Genomic DNA, 8,455 nt, shown 5'->3' on the forward strand with positions numbered 1-8,455 from the left:
CGATACTTATGTAAAGACAAGGCTTGAATGATAGGATTTGATGTAAGGACCAAATGATTGATTGAATCGTGTTCGATTAGTTTATTCTTGCCACGGAAATTATTATAAATTTGTTTTCGGTTCCATCAAGAAAAATGAGGAAATTCCTCAAAATATCTAATATTGCATGTCACCGAATCGGACCCCCAAATATACGAAATGCGTACACGCGAAGACTACGGTCAAAACAGTTATCGACTACAGTCCAAGTATACGAAATGCGTAAACTCGAAGACTACGGTCAAAACAGTTAATGACTACGGTCTAAATACGAAATGCGTAAAATCGAAGACTACGGTCTGAACAGTTAAAGTCTACGATCTAAAAAATTCGAAAAACGACAACTTGGCTTATCTAGCCAATCATGAACAAAACAATGACCAAAGTAATTATGGATTTCAACCTGATACGTTATGCTACTTAGAGACATCTAAGTTTTAAAACGAGGCCTTTTACATGCCACGCACGCTCGAAGACAAATTACTGCCACTTTACTTTTGCTAACGCAGTACCACATGCTAACGCAGATGGCGCATATCGAAAAAACATTAAACCGAGCCAATAAATATTTTAATCCTTAAACGCAAAATACAAGGCATTGGATAAGTCGAACCAAAATCTTCTATATATATATATATAAGTCAAGGATTTATAAAGGCTAGGACAAACGGCCTTGAGTCCAAAAAGACAAAAAGAAAACTAAGACAAAAAGAACACGGAGGCTCCTAAACCTAATCTTCACCCGAGCCCTCGGCATCACCATCAGCCGACTCGAGGTCGCTATCCGAATTCATGGGATCATACACGGCCTTCTCCTCTGCCTCGAGCAACTTAGCCTCCTCAATTAGATTTGATAAATCCAGTCCGGTGGCCTGAATCTCTTGAAGAGTCTCCCTTCGGGATAAACGCCGCATATACTCGGCCTGAAGATATCTAACCCTCTTGTAACGGTCGCATCAGCTTTATACTGAGATAACATACCATCGAAGATCGAGATATGGACCGGGGCCTTATTGTGTTTAACCCACAGATTGGCAATATCACGATCGAGGCTATCGCGCTCCGACTCGATCGAAGCAATTTTTTACCGCAGTTCGTCAGCTTGCCTCGTCATCACCCAGAGTTGCTCTTTGGGAGTTTCCTACTCAGCAGTGGCACGGGTCATCTTTTCTTTCAAGACATCGAGCTCGGGTTTGATCTCGTTAAGTTCTGCCCAAAGTCGATCAATCTGGGTCATAATCCCGGGCCTGAGAAGGAATAACATTAGCATCATCTATTAGCAGCCTATTACGAACTTCGAAAACCCTTATCTTCTCTGCTAATAGGTTATGCTCCCGTCTGGCCTCGGCAGCCTCGCTTCGGGCCGCTACCCTGTTTGACTAAAGTATAGTGGGGTCAGAAAGACTCGAGATGTACTCCAGCTTTTGCTGATAAAGATCTCTGAGCATCCGCATCCTGGGTCGTTTTCTCGAGCTGCTCCTTAAGACGGTCCACCTCCAACCTTAGTCGGTAGAAACCCGCGTGGTGGAGCACGAAGGCATAAAAGGAGAAGGGAAGTAACCATTAGGATGAGAAAAGAAAATAAGGTTAAGGGTAAAAGCAAAAGGAGCAAGACATACCCGGTACCAAGCATGTTGAGCCTCATTGAAGAGACAAGACTCACTGACCTCCCTTATTTTCTTTTGATCATCTTCGGTCACCAGAGGATACAGGTAGCTGGCCACCCTGACCGACCCCTATAAAATATTCATATCGGCCGGTACCATAAACGTTACCAGTATTTTTTGATTCGGATCCACGCTGGGGCCGGAAAGGTTCTCTCCAATCTTGAGCCAAAATTAACCTCGAATCAATTAGCCACGGGGATGGGTAAATGTTCGAATCCCGAACATCCTGCTGCCGAAATGTCATCTTTCTCCTCCGATCTGGTCGACCCTTTGGCCATCTTTCCTTTATCCCTGACACCGACGGATGGAATGTCTACTAGTGGGGGCGGCAAGTCCTGTATGCAAACAATGGTCTCAGCCGAAGCCACAACTTGTATTGGAAGAACAAAACCTATAACATATAAGGGCAGAATGTAAGGTACCTTCAAGCTCGATGCAGAAGGTGCTTTCCTCGATCTAGCGGTTGCGGCGGTATATATCTTCAAACCTCTTGTGGGTACGGGCTCAACAGTAGCATCTCCGAACCCCCCGCCTCTCGACCCAATGGTTTCCGCACCCGCCGGTCTCGGGGTATCAATATTCAAGCCCACTGGATCTTGGTTTGAACTTTCCACTAAAGGTGGAATGGTTTTAGTAGAGCTTTTCAGCTCTTGGTTGATGATTTCTTTAGAAGGACGATGCCTGACCAATACTTTGGCCTCATCATCGGAATGGCTTTTGAGTAGGTCAATAGCATTGGCATCCAGGACCCTCGCCCGTATACCTTCTTTAAAAGGCTCCCTGATGGTAAGCCTCGTTCTTTTTCTGGTGTCAGAGGGAGCACCCAAAGACTATGAGGATCGCCTTTTCCTCCTCTCAGCCTTATCTCCCTCGGCGACCTCTTCTCCGCTTTGAAGCTGGGTAGGGGGCTTAGAAAGTTGTTCCTGGCCGGAAGCCTCGTGATCAGCTTCATAGGCCAAGAACTCTTCGTTATCCTGCCCCCAAATTCGGGTGGCCTTTGAAAGACCTATAAAGGGAAGAAGAATGGCGTAAACATACCAATCGTAGCATAATACGTATGAAGATAGGACGGTACCCCAGTAAAGGACTTACCATGATTATCGGCTTCCCATCGGGACCTGGACAGCATACGCCAGTTACGGTCAGCGTAAGTAAGCTAAGAACAGATGTTCCCGATCCATTCATCCCTATTGGAAATGACGTTGAGGGTTCGAGCAATTGCTATGCACGCATAACCGAAATCAGGAGTTAATATAAGTTAAAAATCAGAAATACGACCGAACTGTTTTGAAATGAAGGCCACTTACGGGTCGAGTTCCATTTATCGAGAAATGGCATCTTCTCAGCCAGAATCAAATCCTCGGTTTTGACTCGGACAAACCTTCCCTGCCATCCTCAGTCCCTATCTTCGTCAAGGCTGGAGAAAGGGGCTTTTCTTGCTCGTTTTGTAAGCTAAATCATGCCTCCCCAAAATACCCGGGGACTGTACAGCCGGAGGAGATGGTTGATCGTGAAAGGTACATTCACGTTCGTTGCAGAGTAACGGAGGAGTACTACGATCCTCCAAAATGAGGGATGAATATGACCAAGGCAGATCTCATATCGTTTGCAAGAATCCACGATCACAGGATCAAGTAAACGAATGTAAAAAGGTAGGTAAAAACACTCAAATACCCTTCCACATAAGTCGTTATTGCTTCGGACTCGTCGGGAATAACGACCACCATATCCTTCTAACCACAGTCTTCTTTGACCCGCTCGAGTTCGCTCAGGGGTATCGTGCAGAAATAATCTGATATCTCAGCACCCCGATCCTCTTGTTGGGAAGGTTTCTCAACCTTGAAGTCCCTGATAGTTACATAATCGGATGGGATAAAGTCTGACAAGGCCGGCTCCGATTTTGGAGCCGAGGAAGTCTCACCGGCTTTGGCTTTGGAAGATTTAGTCATTGTTCTGGGAATAGCAAGGTATGAAGGTTTGAAGATCTGGTGATGAAGGTATAAAGATATGAATGTATGACTATGAAGATATGCGTATTCAAAATGCACGAGGGTAAAAACTTTTTGGTGAAAATTCGAAAAGTGAAAAAGTGAAAGGAAAAAGTTAGCTTTTATAGAGAGGGGCCGAGACGATTTGCATTCAATAACCGTTTTCTAGCCCAACTGGGTTGTGACGCGTGGCTGGTGTCAGAGCGACGCGACGGACGGGACTGTGATCTTATCTATCCATGGGAAGCGTATAGAAGAATAAACTGGATCATCCTACCGGGTCAACGAGGCATATATGAACCTAAAAGGTCAGAGCCACAGTTACCTTCGGTTTCCGGTTAAGTTACTAAAACCCTGTTTACGGATTGAAGGCCCTGTAGCTAGGACTTCGACGCGGCTAAGGTCGGGCATTGGTGCTAATACAACCAAGATCTGGTATGATCGAATAAGGTCCCCTTTCGACCACAAAAGATAAGGGTCTGAACTGACCAAGGTCAAACGTGGAGGGAATAATAAACTAACGTGGGGATCGATGACGAGGCGTTTCAATTTTTTATGCGGCAAATCAAGACAACAATAGATCGTACGTTGCAAAGGCATAAACAAGAATGCAAGTTAAAACAGGAGAAACAAGTTGAATGCATGCAGTAAAGCCCGGTATGAGACCGATCAACAAAATTCTATTAAAATTGCTCCACATGACATGACACTATTTTCTCGGATACATCAGTCCAGCAGAAAAAATAAAAAAGCCCTATTTTACGACCGTAATCTGAAAACAAAAAATAACACCCCAAGCCGGCATAGTGAACCAAAGGTTGAGAACTTCGGCCTATACGTTAGGGTGCTGCAATGGTACATGACACCGTCTAAATGACCCCAGGATTTTCTTCGGAAGCAAACAAATTAGGGATACTCAATTCCGGTAAATCTTCATCATCAAGAACTATTATCGGTGGGGGTCCACCATAAGGCATTTCCCGTTGAGTCTCCATGATATGGCACGTTCGGACCCGAGAGCCAATCCCCGAATGGCCAACTGGGGTACTTATAGTGACTCGATGACTGGGTGTCCTCACCGATGCTGATGCCTTTATTCCCCCAATGGCATCTTCAATAATGGTTTTTCCTTTCGAGGATTTTCGCGTCGGAAGTCCTTAAAATCGAAGACACAGGGTTAAAATAGGATATGGAAAAATGAAAATCGAACGAACAAATGAGGAATTACCATATCTTTTTCCCTTCCACCCTTGGGGTTCCATTCTTCTCCAGGAACGACCCAAGTTACGAGAAGCTCCTAACAGTGCGACCACCCATTCAAAGATAGTGATGATGAGCTCAGGTTCAATCGGATTCGGAATGGGATTCCATATCTCCGAAAAATTGGTGGACAATGGGCGGTGGAGTTGAGTCGTAGGTATCATCACAAACTGGTGGAGCCACCCTCGGTCATAGTCATCTTCGGGGTCTATTGTTACACCTCGGAAATTCCATATGTGTTACCTTGTGGATAGGCTATGGTGAGATTATGGTAATTATGAAATCCTTATGAGATTAAGGGAAGCATTATATAGCTTAAGGCATATACTATAAGAGCTTGAAGTTATATAAATATATGAGCCTAATGTTCGTTGAAGGAAGTGAAATGTAAGTCGCGTTCGGAAAGGTTTCCTCTATAATTGAGCTAATGTTTATTTAGAAACATCTTGATGGGCTGCTATAGGGCCTATTGTATGGTTAATGAAGTGTTATATAAGTGTCAAGAAGGTTCCATGAGGATTGGAAGTCAAACGAGAATGAAAATTGGGATTTTTCTAGTTGTACGGACCGTATAAATTATACGGCCCGTATAATGGTCCGTAGGTTTGTTCCAGAGAAGGGTCCAGCCTGGTGGTATTATACGGCCTGATTATACGGACCTTATAAATTATACGGCCCGTACAGTAGGCTGTATAAAACGGGTCGGGTCAGAATTTTTATATTATAAAGATGGACGACCCTCACCTTATTTCATTTCCCACATTTCTTCTACACTCTCTAAAGCTCCAAAACCCTTCTCTAAGCATATTTTACCCAAACTCAAGAGATTACAAAGATCAAATAGCAAGAATCAAGTGTTCATGTGTTAGAAGTTTTCCTAAGGTTGGTAGATTTCAAGAAATACCTGGGCATTGTAGCTAGGGTTTTTTGGCACAAGTTGATAGCTGCTCCAAAGCTTGTTCCTATGGGATAAAAAGGTTATTTTCCATGCTTATTTCATGTCAATGAGAATGTTTGGTTGTAGCAAAACTTGGGTAGAAGAAGAAAGTAGAAAATGAAGTCTAAATGTATCTTTTATTATGTTTATGAGTAGTAAACTATATTGAGTCATGATTCTTAGTATGATATGGATATAATCATGTTATGGAAGGTAATAATGGTGATGAAGAAGCGTTATATGAAAATGTGCTAAAATGGGTGTGGAGTTGTTGGCATAAGTTGAATATAAGGATGAATTTTAAAGGCTTAATGAAATGTGATTACTTGATTACGATATTATGCGTGTATTATGGATGTTATTGTGGTTGTTGGGAGTTTTTTTGTAAAATGGTGGATGTTGACGAAATAGGGGAAATGCTGCCCAATTTTGATTAGCTCATGAATTGTTCTAGTTTGGGTTTAAAGAGTATCATTAAGGCTTAACCTTGGCATGAATCCTTCTAAATATAGTTTGCTCAAGCTTCAACAGTGAACGATAAATAGTTAAGAAGATGAAGAGGTAAGGCTAACCCTTCTTTCAATAAGGCATGATTCCTTGGCTATATATATATATATATATATATATATATATATATATATATATATATATATATATATAAATCCTTTCATGAGTTCTATAATGTCCTCCAAATGATTCTATCTCCAAAGCTACTAACGGTCATGATTCTCGATACTTTTTCGATTGTACTACTTTCCTTATATGATGGTTGATCCTTTAAGGATAGATGTAACGAAAACGATGTGTTATATCCCGTATTTTGTACATTCGGATATTTCAAGATAACCGCGATAAGTTAAGGGCAAGGCTATAATTTTGATCTTGTTTAACACACAAGTTGTTTATGAAAATTTTTGATGTGGAAATATTAAGAAAGACTAGGGGTAAAAAGGAAAATTCACAAGGTGGCTCATGGAAATATTAAGGAAAATTTGGGTTTAAAAGTGAATTATGGGAAGTTAATAATTCTTGAAAAAAAAGGGGCCAAGTGGCCGTGTAGTATGGTGTGGGCCTTGGCCCACATGGATGCATAATATAATTAAGATAAAAGATGATAAGTTTATCATATTCTTCATCTTCATCACTTAGAAAATTCAAGAACCTTGGAGAAAAAGAAGAAGAGCTATTCGGCCATGGTAGCCAAAAATTGAAGCCCTCAAATCTTGATCACAAAAAATATTTTCTTCTAGCAATTCAACCAATTGGAAGGTCCTCTTTAACGTGGAGTAGTTGTTGGAGCAAGCAAAACACTTATTTGTGCACTTTACCACCCTAGCCAAGTTGAGAAGTGTAGTGAAGAAAGGTAAGGTTTAATCTTCTTTTTATATGTTATGGATAGTTTGTGTATGTTGTAGTATGTAGAAATGAATGAAAATCATGAAATTTTGTGTGTTGGGGTGGTGGCCGAATATGGGCTGCTTTGTATGGCAAGGAATGAACTAATTTTATCTAGTATTTTGGTTGTTGTCGTCATGGATTCTATGATGAAAATGAAAGTTCAATAATTCTAGTTGAAGTTGTAATTGTCGGAGAGTTGTTTTAGAAGCTAATGCGACATTAATACCACTTCTTGTATTTATGGAAAATAATGTTGTTAGTGTGTGAATTATTGGTGTAGTTCATGAATTTGAAAAAAGGAAATGTGTTGTTATTGCTATTGTTGCATTTTGGAGGTTTCGGGTGGAGTGGTATATTGGTTAGATTATTTTGAATATTGTGCAGATTGTTTGAAGTGTTCTTGAGTTTTGTTTGAATGGTTTCGGATTAGTAATTGAGTGTGCGAGCATTGGTGTTAGCTTGATTGTATGTAGTTGAGGTGAATGTAAATCTAATGCCGTCGAATTATGTAAAAGGGAGTTGCTAATGTTAGAATGTGTTTTGAATTAATCGTTGATGTTGTTAATAGGGTTGTTGATATTGTGGTTGATGATTTGGCCGAGTTGAATTCTCGGGGTTGTTGAATTTACAGGAGAAATGCTGCCCAAATTTCTGTAGACAAGTGCTAGCTTAGGATTGAATTCCTAAGTACTTGTTGCTAACGTTTGGTATTTAATGACGTTATTGTAGATCTTGGGGAGCCCGAGACTTGAGTTGAGATTAGCTTAGGAAGCGGGCAAGGTATGTAAAACTTACCCTTTCTTTCTTTTGGCATGCCTTAGATGTAAAGAAGATGTGATACAAATCTCGGGGTAACTCCTTTCATAAGATCCGAGCATGTCGACGATTCTTATTTACTTCTTGATGTTACACTCCTAATATAGTCGAACTATGGTCCTTAGGTGTTTTTGCATAATTGGATAATGAACGCGTATACATAATTTTTGTTCTTAAAGGTCTTATGTCGAATAATGTCTCTAACTTTCATAGACGAGCTCGGATCGCTCCGATACGTTCTTAGAGAGTTCTAAAGCGAATAATGTCTGTAACTTTCGTAGGCGGTCTCGGATTGCTTTGAATCGTTCGTAAAGGTTCCTATAGTAAAATGCCCATAACTTTCTTATACT

Source organism: Lycium barbarum, chromosome 1 (assembly GCF_019175385.1).
Source record: "Lycium barbarum isolate Lr01 chromosome 1, ASM1917538v2, whole genome shotgun sequence".
Classification (NCBI taxonomy): domain Eukaryota; kingdom Viridiplantae; phylum Streptophyta; class Magnoliopsida; order Solanales; family Solanaceae; genus Lycium; species Lycium barbarum.